The following is a 16,744-nucleotide window of genomic DNA, read 5'->3' as shown; positions in this document are numbered from 1 at the left end:
ACATCACAAAAACATGCTGTAGGTGGATTGGACACTCTAAAACTGGCCCTAGGTGTGAGTGCGTGCATGTGTGTGCCTTCTGTGGAAGGTTGGGCGCTGGGCTGCAACTCGACACTGTAAAACTCCACTGCCAATCCTGAGCAGACAGGTGATCCATTGTGACAACCCCTAACTGGGAAAAAGCCGAAAGAGGAAGAAGAAGAAGATTTTTCATCTGTTCCTCATAAAATCTGTGTTTTATCTGAAAAATTACTCTGATGATCTGAGGACTGAAGTCACTAAATAATGACATACATTTGAGTTTCAGACTTGATAACCTTCAGAAAAATGTATACTAAAACAAATCCTGTTACTCTAGCAACTTTCTAACATAAGAGTAACATTTAAAATATGTCCCTATTTTTGGGCCTTTGTCCCCCCATTTTGGCTCATATTTTTCATCTGTTCCTCATAAAATCTGTGTTTTGTCTGACAAATTACTCTGATTATCTGAGGACTGAAGTCACTAAATAATGACATATATTTGAGTTTCAGACTTCATATCCTTCAGAAAATGTATATTAAAACAAATCCTGTTACTCTAGCAACTTTCTAAGCTTATAAGAGTAAAATTTAAAATATGACCCTATTTTTGGGCCTTTGTCCCCCCCATGTTGTAAGTCTTTGTCCAGATTTCTTTCCCTGAGAGGTTGAGAGGTATGACTGGGGTGTTGAGGATCTTTTTATGGAGATCACATCCACACCAACACCTCTATAACCAACACAAGGATCAACAAGATATGTCTGTTTATAGAACTTGTACTGAAAAACAACTTTTTTACCTCTCAGGATGAATACTTTAAGCAATTTTGGGGTTACAATAGAGGTGGCTTGCGCCCCTGTCTTTTCTAAGATTGCATTATGCTATTGGGAAAAGTCCTCATTTTGAGAGAAAATACAGACCATTTCAAAAAACATACACTAGGTTTTTAGATGACTATTTTTTTTGTTTGGTAGAGAACTGGGGACATTCTCACAGAGTTCATGAAATATCTGGAGACTTCCACTGACTTCCACTGACTTTTTGGAGTTCACATTCAAAGTGGGAAGACTTTGGTATTGCTTTTTAAGACTTTTTTTATACAAGAATATTGATACAGGGATGTGATAACTCTGACCTGCACAAGAAAAGACATTTTTCTAATGGTTATCATTATTAAATGTTTGCTCGGAAAAAAAGTATTGTAAAAGGGCAATATGTATGCCTCTCTACATTGATCTCAGAAGAAGAAAAAAATTGTGCACTGTGTGATCATCTGAGAACAATGCTTTTAAACAGAAAGTACTTACCTAAAGCTACTTTGTGAAATGTTGTTTTGGATAAATCTGATAGGAGTGAGAAGTATGCATCTATCTGTACTGGAGTACAAAATTCAGAACAAACCTGATAGCTTTTCCAGAACCATAGTTCTACAGCATTCTATTGATTCAAGGGGGCTATAGAACATTATAGTGAGAAACTGGGACTTGGTTATTAATAGCAATGTTAATCTCCAGAAACTGGGGCCAGCTCCCAGTTTCAATTACAAATCTGCTTATAACATCAAAGGCATTTTTGAGTTTAACTATACTAATTATACCAACAACAGAAAAATGCCTAAGGTAGAGCTTGTTACTATTACCATTTTATATTTGAAAGACCAATTGCGAGTGTGCATAATTATCCTAAAGTAATACCCTGTCCACAGTGTTTAAATTGTAATACCAGTATTGGTGTTGTCTATATTGCCATATGTTCACATTGTCACTGAAACAGAACATATGCTGAACAAACTATTATATGAGCTTCTTACAGACAGGGCGACAATAGCAATGTACTAATTAAGTACCCCCTTGGGTAAAACAATGTTAAAAAGTTATATATATATATATAGTTACACTTCAAAACATCTAAAACTCATAACATCTAAATTCAAAACATCGAGACCACAACATCTAAAACTCATAACATCGAATTTTATAACATCAAAAATGTATAATATGGAACAGTGTATCATGAAACGTGCACATATTATAGTTTAATCTGTTATTCTTGTAGTATCAGTATGCAATGATGTAGTTTTTATTTATATAGTTATTTATATAGTGCAGGAATTTATACTATTTATATAGTGTTTATTTTGCCACTCTGTATGTGTTTTTTAGGTCATACAGGTAAGTGATATAGACATTATGTGTACATTCTTTATGGTGATCATTATACAGAGGGGTTAGGAAAATTAACTTTTTCCCCACTGTAGTGCGATCTCGTAGTTGGTACATTTCATTTACAAAGGGTGTGGGGGTGCAGGGGGGCTTGCCCCCCTCCAGAAACACAGTAAAAAGTGTGTTTGTTAGTTTGGTGGTGTTATAGGTGGAGGGGATATTATTTTCATGTGATTTGTAGTGTTCGATGTTGTGATGCAAAGTTTCGATGTTATGAAATTCGATGTTATGAGTTTTAGATGTTTTGGGTTTTAGATGTTGTGGTCTCAATGTTTTGAATATAAATGTTATGAGTTTTAGATGTTTTGAAGTGTAGCTATATATATATATATATATATATATATATATATATATATATATATATATATATATATATAGATTCACTTCATAATCTCAAAATACTGAAACATCGAATTTCAGTATCTTGAAACTATGAAACCGACTCCACAAAACACAGAAACTGCAAAACCCCAAGCCCAAAACTATGGATTTCAAAACACCAAACAAACCACATACACTACACCATGCATACACCACAACACCCACATCACAACATAAACAAACAAAAACTACACACATACACAACTCATACACATATAAGCAGGGGGGAAAGCCCCCCTGCACCACCCATGTGGGGTCTGTGACCCCCCCTACTTATATATACTAACTCCAAGATCGCACAAACAGGAAACAAAAGCAAACTCACACACGCACATTCTCCAGTCCCTCACAGACACATCAAACATATCAGCACACTCAAACATACTCTAACCCTCACTCAAATCCTTTACAAAACACTCACTTACCTGACAAAATGCCTAGATCCACACATGGTACTGTGCACCATAAACACACAATCCCAGACATCACGTAGCATAAGGCTATAACCGCGAATTCAAGATATTCAAATTCGTGATTATGAACTTAACGCTATTTTAAACATTCGGGTTTATAGTCTCGAGATACTGAAATTCGACATTTCAGTATTTTGAGATTATAAATGGCTCCTCTCTCTCTCTCTCTCTCTCTATATATATATATATATATATATATATATATATATATATATATATATATATATATATATATATTTCAGAGGGTTGACACATGCAGTAGGTTTCGGACTGGGAAACTTTAATATTAAACAGAGAACTGCACTGACTGATTTTACTACATTTGTCTAGTGCACCTATTTTGAAAGCAAGCCGTAACAGACTGAACAAGTAGACTATTGTTAGAGTTAGGATATTCTCAGTAAATTCACTATAGTACATTTGGGTAAAATAAGGCCAGAAAATATGGAATCGGACCATGTATGCATTTAGTTTTAGAAAAAAGACAGTTCATTAGTAAGGAAAGATAAGCATGACATATGCAGAAAATACAGAAATACAGAATGTTCTTTTCTCAAGGGGAAAGAAACAATCTTGCAGCTACAGAATGCTCCTTAATGGAATGCTAAATAAAGCACATGCAAGACCAGGCTTGGAAACCGAGGTAACAAAGGGTAAAGAGGCATGTAAAGCATTACAAGGTTTTGGTATTATTAAAATATACTGCAGATACAGTTAGGGAAGTCATTTAGTTCGACCTGACATACAGTAAAGATTAAATATTCAGCATTTCAGAAAGGACGCTGCAGTACAGACACTCAAGACGGAGTACAGATGACAGATTAAATAAAGATTGTTTCAGTTTATATTATTCAGGACAATCAGAATTGACATGCAGAAATTTTTGATATATTTAGCAGCACTGTTATTATTAACCAGCATTCCGGCATTTCTACAGACTGTTATTGTTTATCAGCACTGCTAATGAAGACAGTATTCAGATATTGTAAACATCTAATAAAGCCTTATTAAATGAACTACAGTGTTTGGAGAATTCATTCTGAAAATACACAAGACTTGGCCCATAAAGGAGAGACTGGCACCTGCACAAGTTTGGGTAATTATCAAATAAAGACTTTGGTTCCAGTCTCATTTCAGTTGTTTCCAGTTAATTCCAGTATAGTACAGTCTGAATCAATTCTTTCACCTATCATATTCATGACTTTATAATCTCTTTATTTAAAGGGGTAGGTATGTTATTTAACTTCATTCTGATGAAGTTCTTTCTACAGGGAAAGAAAGAGATCAATAAATTATGTTTTTTTTTACATGTCCTGCAGAGTATTTTTTTGTGGAATTTGGACTTTTTGAAAAACATTTTTCTTTACATCACATAACTTAACTGGGTCACTTAGTCTCCCCAAGGCTTAGAAGACATTAGAAACCAGAAGTTGGAATAATTTGTTTTGGGAGATTATCCTGTTCAATTATACAAAGAGGAATATTACACAAAAGAATTCCAATACCCACAGGTGACGCCTCAAACAATGCATTGCATTGCTCATAATGGACAAGAAAAAAAAAAACAGGCAAACACTGAAGCATTGTTGAGGACTTCCAAGTCATAAATATGTGTATATATATATATATATATATATATATATATATATATATATATATATATTTTTTTTTTTTGTAGTTTAAATGTTTCCTTTTCCAGCTGGCATCAAAAGCTGCACAAAGAAGCTTGGACAGAAAAGAAGAAAATTTCAGTCAAACGTACTCTTTCACAAAGTACAAATTCTTTTACATCATACATGAATTAATATACCTAGGGCAATAGTATAATTTCATAGAGCATGTGTAGGGGAAAGCAGATCTAGATGAATTTACTAGGGAAGGAAGACATGAACGCTACACTGCATTTCATTATATAACATACGTGTGATGACAGTAGCTGACAATTAGCCTGTCTATTCTATTCATGCAGTGCACTAAATATTCCACTTCCTCCCCATTCCTACCTTCCCCTTCTCTCATCATCTTTCCTGCACTTATTCTGTGAATTCCCCCTCTACCACAGATTATGGCAGTCACTTTCAGATGTCCAAAGCCATTTCCAAGAATTAGTTTAGCAGACCCAAATAGTACTTGGCCCCTGCAGTCAGCTATGTCCCTCTCCTCCCACGTCTAGCCTTCTTTTTCGGGATGACTCCTTCACATCTTCCTGAAATATTCTTGTTCATTTGTATTTTCTATCGCTGTCTCTACTGGTTTTCTAGTAAGAACTGTTGCTCCTCTAGTCTTCTATTATACCCTTTCTCCTATATGCAATGCACCTTCCTGATGAATACTCACTAGGCTCCTTTCAGCAACTTGATGTCCCTCTCCAAGTATAAATCAGAATCATCAGGAGACACTGAATATGACATATAATTCACAATGATATTGCAGATGGTTTTGTTAAGAGTGAACACGTCCTCAAAGATTTTGAAGTTGGCACCATGTGGAATTTGCCATGTGATGGGACTGTTGTGGATAAATACAAAGATGGTGGTTCAGTTTTGGTTTCCATAGGGCTTGAATGAATACTAGAGGAAGTGTTATCAATACACTTGAATCAGGTTTCAGTAATATAATAGATATGGCTGTGCTCAAGGGTGAATACATTCTCAAATGTAGTAATTTTGTTCTTTAGACTGTTAACCTTAAACAGTGCCATTTTAAGAGGGTATGTCTAATGATGGAGTTTGCCTAAAAAGCCACTATGTGTGCTGCAAAAGTTTTAACCAGTCTGCAGAAATCAAGAGGTGGGGGAGGTGCAGTTCATCTATAGCAAAGCAGATTATCCTGTCCATAATTTTCTCCCATCCTGACACATACTGGATTCCCCTAGAATAATACCAATTTCAAAACCAGTCAGTAAAGCCAATTTTGTATTTGTACTGTGGCATCATTGTTGGTGAAGGCAGAATACTGACCATTTCAAGACTTGAGTTTATCCTGCCTCAGACTCATGCATAGAGACATCCATCATGTCTTTCCTCATCTCATCGAGGAAGAGTGCTTAAGATTATTCACCTCCTCATGGGCAACCCAAATTTTGTGTCTGTTCTTAGGATGCAGGGATGTAAGGGCTCTTGTCACATTGCAGATTCTGACACCTGGGACTCAGTTTGCTATCCTCAGCTCCTTGTCTGGCCAGTTGAGGACAGAATCTGTGTTTCTAACTTCAGAGCCACTGATGACTATGGTGTTACTTTTACAAGCCATGGGCCTTATTGATCATATGGGTGTAGACTTGCAGTGCTGACATTTTGTAGAGATGAGTGAGGATGCAGGTATGGGTACAGCAGTGTGTGTGGATGGCTGAAGTTTGTTTCTGATCGGTCCAGGAGGCTTAGGTAATGTCTTCTTTACAGTTATATATAGCTTTTAGTTTACTGTTGTAGTACGTTTGAGGGGCGACTTTATGTATCACAGGCAGAAGTTATTAGAGTGAGCTAAGGTCAAATGGATTCATAAAGGTTATCCCTTCCTCACTGTAAGCAAGATAGCAAGATACTCCAGCAGCAATGCCTCTTTGGGAATAGCCTTGCTTTGAGAAAGTCACTTATAATGAGAGTAAAAAAAAATTAAACTGCATGGTAGGTGAGAAATTTGGTTTGAATGATGTGTATTGAAATAAGCTTCTGTTTTTGTTTCTTTTCCAGGCTGCAAAATACACTCAAGCTTATGTGTTCTAATGCTGCTCCTGCCCTGATAACCATCAGCAGATTTAAACTAGAATTGTTAAAAGCATCCCTCTGAGCTGAACTACCACAATTTGTGCTAAGCATATGGAGGAAGAGAAAGACAACAATCCTGTAACAGTATGATGATATATGATGAACTTCTTAGCTATTCAAAATATTTAAAACAACTTTTTGCTGTGATTTTATGGGATAGAGTCAAATATGCCAAATGGTAGCACACTTATGTAAAAACTATATGTGTTGTTCACTCCACTCTGCCTCAGTATTGATTTTCATATTGTTAACACAGAATTTTTGCTGTTTTACCAGAGATGCTTATTTTGGCTGTTTGATTTATTAAAGTTTTGCTGCTTTAACCTAACATCACTTGGATATTCATTTGTAATTTCCACCTACTGACTGGTCTTATAAATGCAGTGATGATGACAGGCAGCTAGATTTAAAGAGTCCTGCATAAATATGCTCTACAAAAAGTAAGGGATGACATGTAAAGACAGAAGTGTAAAACCTCAACTGATCTATGCACCACAGTTTAAGAGATAGCTGTAAAACAACCAAAATGATAACAGCAACAACCGCCCACAGATACTCAGGACCAGCAAAACTATAAGGAATGTATTTTAATGTCCACACATCCACTCGAGTCAGTGGATGTGTGGACATTAAAATACATTCCTTATAGTTTTGCTGGTCCTGAGTATCTGTGGGCAGTTGTTGCTGTTATCATTTTGGTTGTTTTACCTGAGCGTTGCCCTTTTGTGGGGTTGCATCCTTTTTCGTGGTTTAAGAGATAGCTTTGCAACATGTGACCTTTCACAGCTCACCTACTGTCTCCATTACCACAGTTATACACATCAGTTGAGGAATATTCCAGTGTATAACTGTAATGTCACAGGCACATGGTTAGCCCATTGAGATGATGTCAGGAAAAGCACAGTGGGTCAGCTTCATTAAAAGCTACACCACCAACACAATAGTGTGCTATTTGGTATTCATTAAATGGCTCGATGTGACAAAAGAAAAGAAAATGGCAGAATATGATAATGACAGCAAAAAGAGCTGAATTACTTGCTAATTACCCAATACAAAATGGCTGACCTATTCAGGAAGCTATAAAGCAATTGTGTGCACTCAGTGAACACTTTTGCTTTGAACTCCAAAACTCTTTGGAATACAGACATGATTACACTTGGGAAAAAAAAACACATTAGGGGTTACTGATGCTATCATTACGTTGTATGTGCAACAAGTTTTAAATCAAGGTGCTGCTATTGTTACTGCCAGAGCTAGAACAAGAAGAAAGGTGTTTAGACCTGGTTTGACTTATCATGGACTGCATAACACAGAAATACGGGGTGGACAGGGAAATACTGGAGGAAATATGCAATCTCTGCTACTCCCACCTCAGGCCCCAGAACCCATCCCAGTGGCAGCAAAGATATGTGGTGTAGCATTAGGTATACTAGCTACTGGTACTTTCCATGGGATGCAAAAAGGATATAGTAGGGTTGTCACAGACATCAACCTCTAGAACATTGCATCATTTTTTAAATACAATGCTACAACATGCAAGGGATCACATCTGTTTTCCATGCAACCCAAAGGAGAGAGCAAAAAACATGCAGGAATCTTATGCAGTAGCACACTTTCTAGAAATGTTGGGGGCTATAGACTGCACAAACATAGAAACAAAAGCCCCACCTGGTGAGCAGGGAAGGAGGTACAGCAACAGAAAAGGTTACTTCTCCCTAAACTGTCAGATTGTCTGTGAGGCCCAAGGGATCATCTACAACATTTGTGCAGGTACCCAGGTAGTTTTCATGACTGACACATATGGCACATCTACAGGCTGTACATAAGGTTTGTTAGGGGTGGTATTCCACAAGGGAATCTCGTGGTGGGTGCAGGTTATGCATTGGAACCCTGGCTCATGACACCCATGAGAAACCCACGCACCACTACTGAACAAGGATACAAAGAGGCCCATGCTCAAACTGCAAATATCATAGACTGTGTGTTTGGATTGTTTAAATCTAGTTTCTGGTATCTAGAGACATCAGGAAGTGTCCTGCAGTACAGCCCTGGCACCTCTGCCAAATACTCACACTCTGTGCCATGTTACACAATATAATTGTAGAACGCGAAACACAGAAATCATCTGCCAACTAATAAAACAGCTGGTGTAAAATAAATATAGTTGAAGTAACAAACAAACACCAACTGTACCACAGCTAGGAAGTTTATTATAAAACAGGTAAGCGCTTTCAGGGATGTGCCCCTTCATCAGACAACTCACAAAAACAATTCATTCCTTTTATAGTAGAAGCACCTGCTATCAATTAAGTCTTAAAGATACAATGTTAAATACAAATGTTTTAACCTGGTCCACTCAACTGTACCACAGCTAGGAAGTTTATTATAAAACAGGTAAGCACTTTCTGGGATGTGCCCCTTCATCAGACAACTCACAAAAAACAATTCATTCCTTTTATAGTAGAAGCACCTGCTATCAATTAAGTCTTAAAGATACAATGTTAAATGCAAATGCTTTAGGACAAGGTTAAAGCATTTGTATTTAACATTGTATCTTTAAGACTTAATTGATAGCAGGTGCTTCTACTATAAAAGGAATGAATTGTTTTTTGTGAGTTGTCTAATGAAGGGGCACATCCCAGAAAGTGCTTACCTGTTTTATAATAAACTTCCTAGCTGTGGTACAGTTGAGTGGACCAGGTTAAAACATTTGTATTTAACATTGTATCTTTAAGACTTAATTGATAGCAGGTGCTTCTACTATAAAAGGAATGAATTGTTTTTGTGAGTTGTCGGATGAAGGGGCACATCCCTGAAAGCGCTTACCTGTTTTATAATAAACTTCCTAGCTGTGGTACAGTTGGTTCTTGCTCGCTACTTACACAATATAATTCTCAGGAAAAGCTTCAACAAAGACAGCAAGGGGCAAGACCACAGTTTCAAGGACCACAGGCAGGGTCATCATCATCATCAGCAGATAGAGATGAGGAATCTAAGGGAGAACCATCAGCTTACCTCTTCCCCATTGTAAGCATTGCTGCTGGTAGATTGAGACATGCACAATATGCCCTGGCTGTGGGTAAGAGGCAAAGGACAGTACACACACTCACTACCTAGTTGAAATCTTAAGATCTCATGCATATACAAATATGAACACTGCTGCCTGTCAAACTCCACAACCTTTACTTTACCGTGTTCTCCCATATGGAAATATGCATATGCTCCTAAGCAGAACATTTGTCTGAGGTGTACACTTATGTCAGTAATAGCTCATATGACTAATGTTTACAATATACAGCTATGTATTTTATCCAATACTGTGCATCAAGCATTTTGCTTGACCATTGTCTATAAACCATGGAGCAGGTCAATTATATAATCATTTGCACAAGTATAGCAATAAGCAAGACTGAAATGCCTACTACTTTGACTGCTTTATTTACAATACTAACTGAAATACAGTGAGGCTCACAATTGTATAAGCAATCGTTCACAAAAGAGCATGAGCAAGAAATCAAAAATCTTCATCAGCAATACATATTGATTAAGCAAGCAGTAGCTATCCATTGTGTGCATCAGACATTTATACAACCCTAAGTCACAAAGACATGTGCAAAGGGCAGGAAATATTCATCATCACAGGCACAGGTTAGTTGGGGGGTGGCTTTAGGATAAGACTGACACCAATGACGTGAGTGTATGAGAGTAAGAAGTACTTGTATTTATTAAAGTATACAGTGGTCAGGGACAGTAACAAGGGATGTATAGCAGTCAACAGTACTGTTTAGAACACTTGCATGTGTATGAGGTGGTATAGGCAGGTGCTTTTTTCAAAGTATGTGTGTGTGTGTGTGTGTGTGTGTGTGTGTGTGTGTGTGTGTGTGTGTGTGTGTGTGTGTGTGTGTGTGTCTGTGTATGAGCTTCTGCATGAACACAGTCAAGGAATGTGCTAGCACTACATCCTGGCATCTCAGACAGGTGTGAGCCATGCAAGGAAGAGTAGTTAGTTTAGTGCTATTGCCCCCACCCCCCGACCACAAGAACTACATCTCTTCTGAGGCCCAGGTGGAATGTGCTTGTGCCTCCATTACCACCCTATATATATGTCTGATGCAAGCTAATGACACACCAGCATCAGGAAGAGGGAGGACAGCTGGCTTCCTCCAAGAATGTCTACCAACCTTCCTGTGTGGCACCTTGCCCTCAAAACTGCTATGGGGAGAAGCAATCAACTTTTCAACTGGAGTTTCTACAATACCCTGATCAACTGTGTCACCCTCAACCTCTTCTATATCAGATGGCTTCATGTCAAGGGTATGCATAGGCATACTGACTGAAATATGGGCAGGGGGTGTGGGAGCCACAACCTCAGTGTCAGACTAACCATCTGCACCACCAGGTTGTGTCTCTTCATTGCCACCATCATCAGAGGCTACTGCCACTCTGACATCAGATGGTAGGTGTTTCACAGGAGCACTGCCAGAATCATCTATGATAACAAGCAATAAACACTTCAAAGAGAGAAATAGGGAATGAAACTGATCAAAACTGTGTTATAAGACAAGTATGATAAACTTTATAGATGCTAAAGCAATACAAATATTGCTCTCACTTAGACCTAAATCTATCTTGTATACACTAATAACAATAAAAATATATATGTTTACCATGTGCAGGTGGTCTTGCAGACTGCAATCTGGATACCTCCATATAAAGAAGGGAAAGGAAAGAAGGCTGATATGTATCACAATACAAATGACACAAGAAACAGAGAACAAGCTCCTTTACATGTGCAGATTAAAAATAATCTCATACAAAAAAATCTACTGACCCATTGAATTACTCCCTCGCCAAACACCCTCCTCTATTTCTGTTTCACTGTCATCTAACTCACTCTTATTGCTAACCCTAGATATTTCAGACATGTAAGATATATGCATATACAGATATACAATGACACTTACAATTATTTTTTTTATTTTGCATACCTTGAAGTTCTGTTTGAGACACTCTGGGTATGTTGTCCACATCAGCACTAAAATTAAGGACTCTATGTGAAACCTATGCTGAACTGTTTGGGTCTCTGACAGTGAACAGGAACTCCTCTGTATCAGTTTTAGCAGGGCCACTACAGTATTCACCTTTTCCCTGGCAACTGCGGCTACCTTATAGCATGCAGATGTTATCATATCACTTGTCCTGTATTGTATCTAGGAGTAAATTCTCCCATGCCATCCAACTGCACTGATATCATCTACCACTTGCTGTCATATCCTGTCTCAGGCAGATTTGTCACCTCTGTCTCTCCCTAAGAGAAAAGCTCCATTGTGATGGAAGCCATGGATAATTACCTCATTTTCTGCATCAGTGAATGGCAGATTGTGGGGTACAGATGTCTTGGGTGCCATATTCCTGTATATGATGATACAAAAAAAAAAATAAAATTATAATACATAGACAGGATGGCTGTGAACTCAATTATCCATGAATGTATGCATCCATCATGCATACAATTTCAGATATAATGCTCCCTATGAGTACATGCAAGTTAAGACAGCCTCCCCCAACCAATATATTAATAAAATAATAAATGTAACAGTTATTTAATGTAGACAACAGTTGTGTAACACATCACACCATTAACAATACTAATTCACAATGTACAAAAAGAAATGGAGAAAAATATTATAGTGCCATCTTCACTAGTGTAGATGACAACTGGAAAGATGTCATAACCTTAACATATTCTTTGTGCTATGCATGTAACAATACCTAAACTTGCTATGAAGTTATACTATACTCTTTTGCAATAACTGTTCCAATTCCAAATAATTCCAATAAAACCTACAAAATTATGTCAGGTAAAATTATTACCAAACTTTGTAATAATGACAAATAATTGATATACATGGGCTATGCTTACAGTAAAGAAAAATAAAATGCAGACATGCAGAAATAAAATTGTTTGTGTTGGGCATTACAGTTCATCCTTAATGTGCCACTAAAAGCATTCTGTAAGAAATAGCAACATACCTTAACAAGAAAATAGTTTAGAAAGTATTTAGCAGTATTGAGCTCTCTGGATCCAGTCTCCCCACTATGATACAGGTATATTAGTTACATGACTAGATTTATATAGTGCAAATTCCACCCTCTGAACATAGTGAGTATGCAAATGCGATGTTAGATTATTAGCATTCCTGACTACAGAAATGTGCACTAAGTGCAAGGAAGGTAAACGTGGTATGAAGAGCTACACTATCACACACACATGCCCAACAACTGCAAGGATGAACAGTGAGAAGTGTTACCTGTTAATGGCTTGCAGGTGTCTATGATTATTCTGGTTGCATGAACAATCAGTGTTTCACAGTCTCTCCTCTTTGATGTACATTTACTGAGGATGTGCCAAGGAGAAGAGACTTACCAAAAAGACTGAAAGTACATTGACTGAGTTAGGAGAGTAACATTCCTATCATTGAAATGCTGTTTTAATGACTACAATTACTGCTTCTTACTAAAATAATGTGTTTATTCAAGGGAGTATATTAAGCATTGATACAGATACCATATGCAAAAAAAGTCAGATAATATTGCTGTTAGGAAAGCATAGATAAGGAAATAAGGCACCATAAAGAAAGACAGGAATACACCTCCAAGGTCTGCAGTCTTTGTTTAATATTGTCTGAGTGCATGGGTATCCTAACTATTGGCAATATCACACTCATCCAGACATTTACTGGTAAACGAGAAAGGCCAACTTTCATAACTTGTTTCTGTTCGCTTTCAATGTGACTTGATACAATGCCACATTTTGAGTATATCTAAACACATTTATACCTTGTTAATATATGTCATTGTCTGTGGCGAATACGGGAAATGATCTTAAATGATTGTTTGTTAGTAATACCACGATGTGATTGCTCAAATACAAACAGGTTTCTTTTGCAAAATAACAAAGCTGATAAAACATCAGAAATGTATGTTTAAAGTACTTGTTTCAAAACGTGTTTTTTTTATTGATCATTTGTGTGCCGTTTGACATTGCACTCTGTTGACTAGTAGTGGTCAGTAGCAGTAAATAGCAGTTCACTTCCCAATTAAAAACTGACAAATTTAATTTGGAATGCCATCAATAGGACAATTGAGACTCACATTGGTGTGCTTTCCTCAGCACTCTGGACAGTACTGAGTGAAGAAAGTCAAGCTGACACACACTTATCTCTGTGACATAAGATATAAATATATTGACCTTTGAGAAAGAGTACAGGTTTTGTAGACTTCAAAACCTGCTCACAAATCATTTTATAGAGAGAGGTCATAATAAATATTGACACTCATTTTGATGCAAGAATGTGCCGAGGTGGAAAACTCAAGCAATGTCAGAATTTATTAAAACTGACAGATAAGTTCTTTTGAAGTGATGTCACTATTAATTGTGTGTGCTGTCTGAAAAATGAAAGCATTTCTGCTAATCCCTGTCACCTTTACCAGTCCCATGGCATTACCTAGAGTCCTGACATTGTGAGACATAAGTGACAGTAATGATGTGGCAAGGAGATGTGAGAGGCTGAATGTGTCAATACAGTAGTAGCTCTGCTCATTATTAGATATACACTTTGTTTCATTTCATGTTCCTTTAAATTCTTACACAATTCAATTTTTGTAAATTTTTAGTTAATATTGCCTTCTGCATTTGCACATCACTTGGCACTGTGATGCCTTAAGGAAAAAAGTGAAAACTTTCATTTGGCTTGCCTTCAGTAGGGCAAATAAGCCTGGCATCAGAACATGACCACCAGCAACCTGGATAGTACTGACTGCAGAGAATGCACATGACCAATATCCAGTTCTGTGGGACAAAGTGTAAATGAAGACAAATGATGCAGCATTTGAATCTTGTTTAGAGATCATATTTCAATTATTCTCAACATCTTGTTTAGAGATCATATTTCAGTTATTCTCAACATGTATTTTTAATGTATAATCTGCACTTGCATGCTGAAGCAAGATTTACTACTGAAGGAAACAAGTGAACATTTTAGTTTAGGCTGCATCCTGTAGTGCAAATATACCTAGCAATGGTGCACAGACATCTATCATCTGGATAGTACTTAGTGATGAAATTTCACATCTCAGATAACTATTCCTGTGGCACAATGTGAAACTGAAGTTAACTAAGAGAAATAAGACAGGTAATACAGGGATCGAATACAGCTAATTATTAATTTTACAGAGGGTAGTATAAATACACATTTACATACATTTATTTTTATCAGTGTTTTGTGCAAAACTGAACTATTCTCAGTGCTGCTAACAACATGTGAGCTATTGTCTGTCTACTTTCACATTACTTGTCATTAACTACAAGTCTGATAATGTGTCCAAAAAGCATATTTGTGATGTTGCAAGGAGATGTGAAAATGACGAACGTATCATTGTAATTCACCTTTTGCTAGGGTCATTGCTAGATATACCCATTTATTTAATTCCTTTTACTGTCAGCTTTTCTCTGTGATATAGTTTTTTAATGCCTTTTGCATTTGCTCTCCACTCAGCTGCTCAGAAACGTGGTTCACTGCATAAGGAAAAAAGTGAAAAATTTAGTTTAGTGTACCTTATGCAGCACAAACAACTCTGGCTGCATTGTGAGGCCATCAGCACTCCCCACAGTACTGACTGGAGGAATTTCACCTGTCACTTACCTGTGTTGTAGCACATGGTGTAAGTGCAGTGACTTCTAATAAGCAACACAGGTGATTAATGGCTCGAATCCAACTAAAAGATAGTTTTACAAAGGGTGTTAGAATCCCATTTTTCACACCATTTGAATTAGGGATGCAAAGAGAAATGAGAATGATAAACATGTTTATTGCAAGCAATGTTTTCAGGGGTGCTTGTGTAAATAAACATTTCAATTTAGCATATAATATTAATGATTTACATATAACCTCAAGCTAATGTAGGTACAATTACTTAAATGTGACAATGATGATATTTAAATTAAAAGGCCCTTGGAAATGCATGATGGTCATAATATTTTTGGTATAATCATCATGACTCAGTACATATCCTATGTGTTTATGACAGTATGTCTTGTGAAGTATATATTTAATGTAGCCCAGCATGTATCACTCAAGTTATGGAATGCCATACATCTGAAATATGTTTCCAAACAGAAATGCAACATTTTACATAGGAATGCATTCCCATGACTACTTAAAGTCACAGGCATACATGCCTCTATGAAGTGTATCTCCATTCATTCAGAAATTAGTGTATCTCTAATTGTCATGCTTAAAAAAAAGTTCTCCTGTGGCAGTGACAATTATTTTTTTAGCCCATGGGTTTGATTTTCATTTGGTAAAACACAGTTTTAACAGTGTGTAAGTCCAAACACCAAAATGTGTCACAATTCATCCTACTTATATTTCTAAACACAAAAAGTTACAAGCCAAGCCATTAAGCATTGCATTATTAAACATTGCAACATGTGTCGAAACTCTGGGCATCACATATGGCAAATCTCACTGCCATGTTTCACACCTTCAGTGTTATTTGATGTAAGTAGTGCCAATGTGTCTGCAAAGGAATCTGTATGCTTTCAACTGTGCAAATGTACTTGGCAAAACTGTGAGTCTTTGTTCACACCTATTAGATGCAAGATCTCAAATGGCCACCAATTCAGACATTAATTGATAGCTTGACTTCTGTAGACATGGTTGGTGATGGAGAGAATGGTGCTAAATTTAGAGCAGAAAAGTTGGGGTGTTGAGGAGTCAAGGATTTTTTGGCACTCCTCTTGAAGTGCTACAGTGGTAGGCTGATATAAAGAGATTATACCGGGTCTCAGTTTAAGGCTTTGGTTTGGAATAGCTT

The 16,744-nt window shown here is 37.0% G+C and overlaps 1 protein-coding gene across 1 annotated transcript in view; it reads left to right on the top strand.

The window, feature by feature from the left end:
- The window catches only part of LOC122810945 (prosaposin-like), a 177,207-nt gene extending 170,014 nt beyond the window's left edge, over positions 1-7,193 (top strand). The window contains exon 8 of the mRNA XM_044082474.1: positions 6,791-7,193. The gene's annotated coding sequence lies outside the window, so the exon portion shown is untranslated. The remainder of the gene's footprint in view (positions 1-6,790) is intronic.
- The last annotated feature ends 9,551 nt before the right edge of the window (positions 7,194-16,744 follow it).

The sequence above is a fragment of the Protopterus annectens genome, chromosome 9.part0, assembly GCF_019279795.1.
Source record: "Protopterus annectens isolate FY-2018-M chromosome 9.part0, PAN1.0, whole genome shotgun sequence".
NCBI classification, from domain to species: Eukaryota; Metazoa; Chordata; order Ceratodontiformes; family Protopteridae; genus Protopterus; species Protopterus annectens.
The sequence above is the reverse complement of the archived record's forward strand: the minus strand, read 5'-3'. Positions and strand labels throughout refer to the sequence as shown.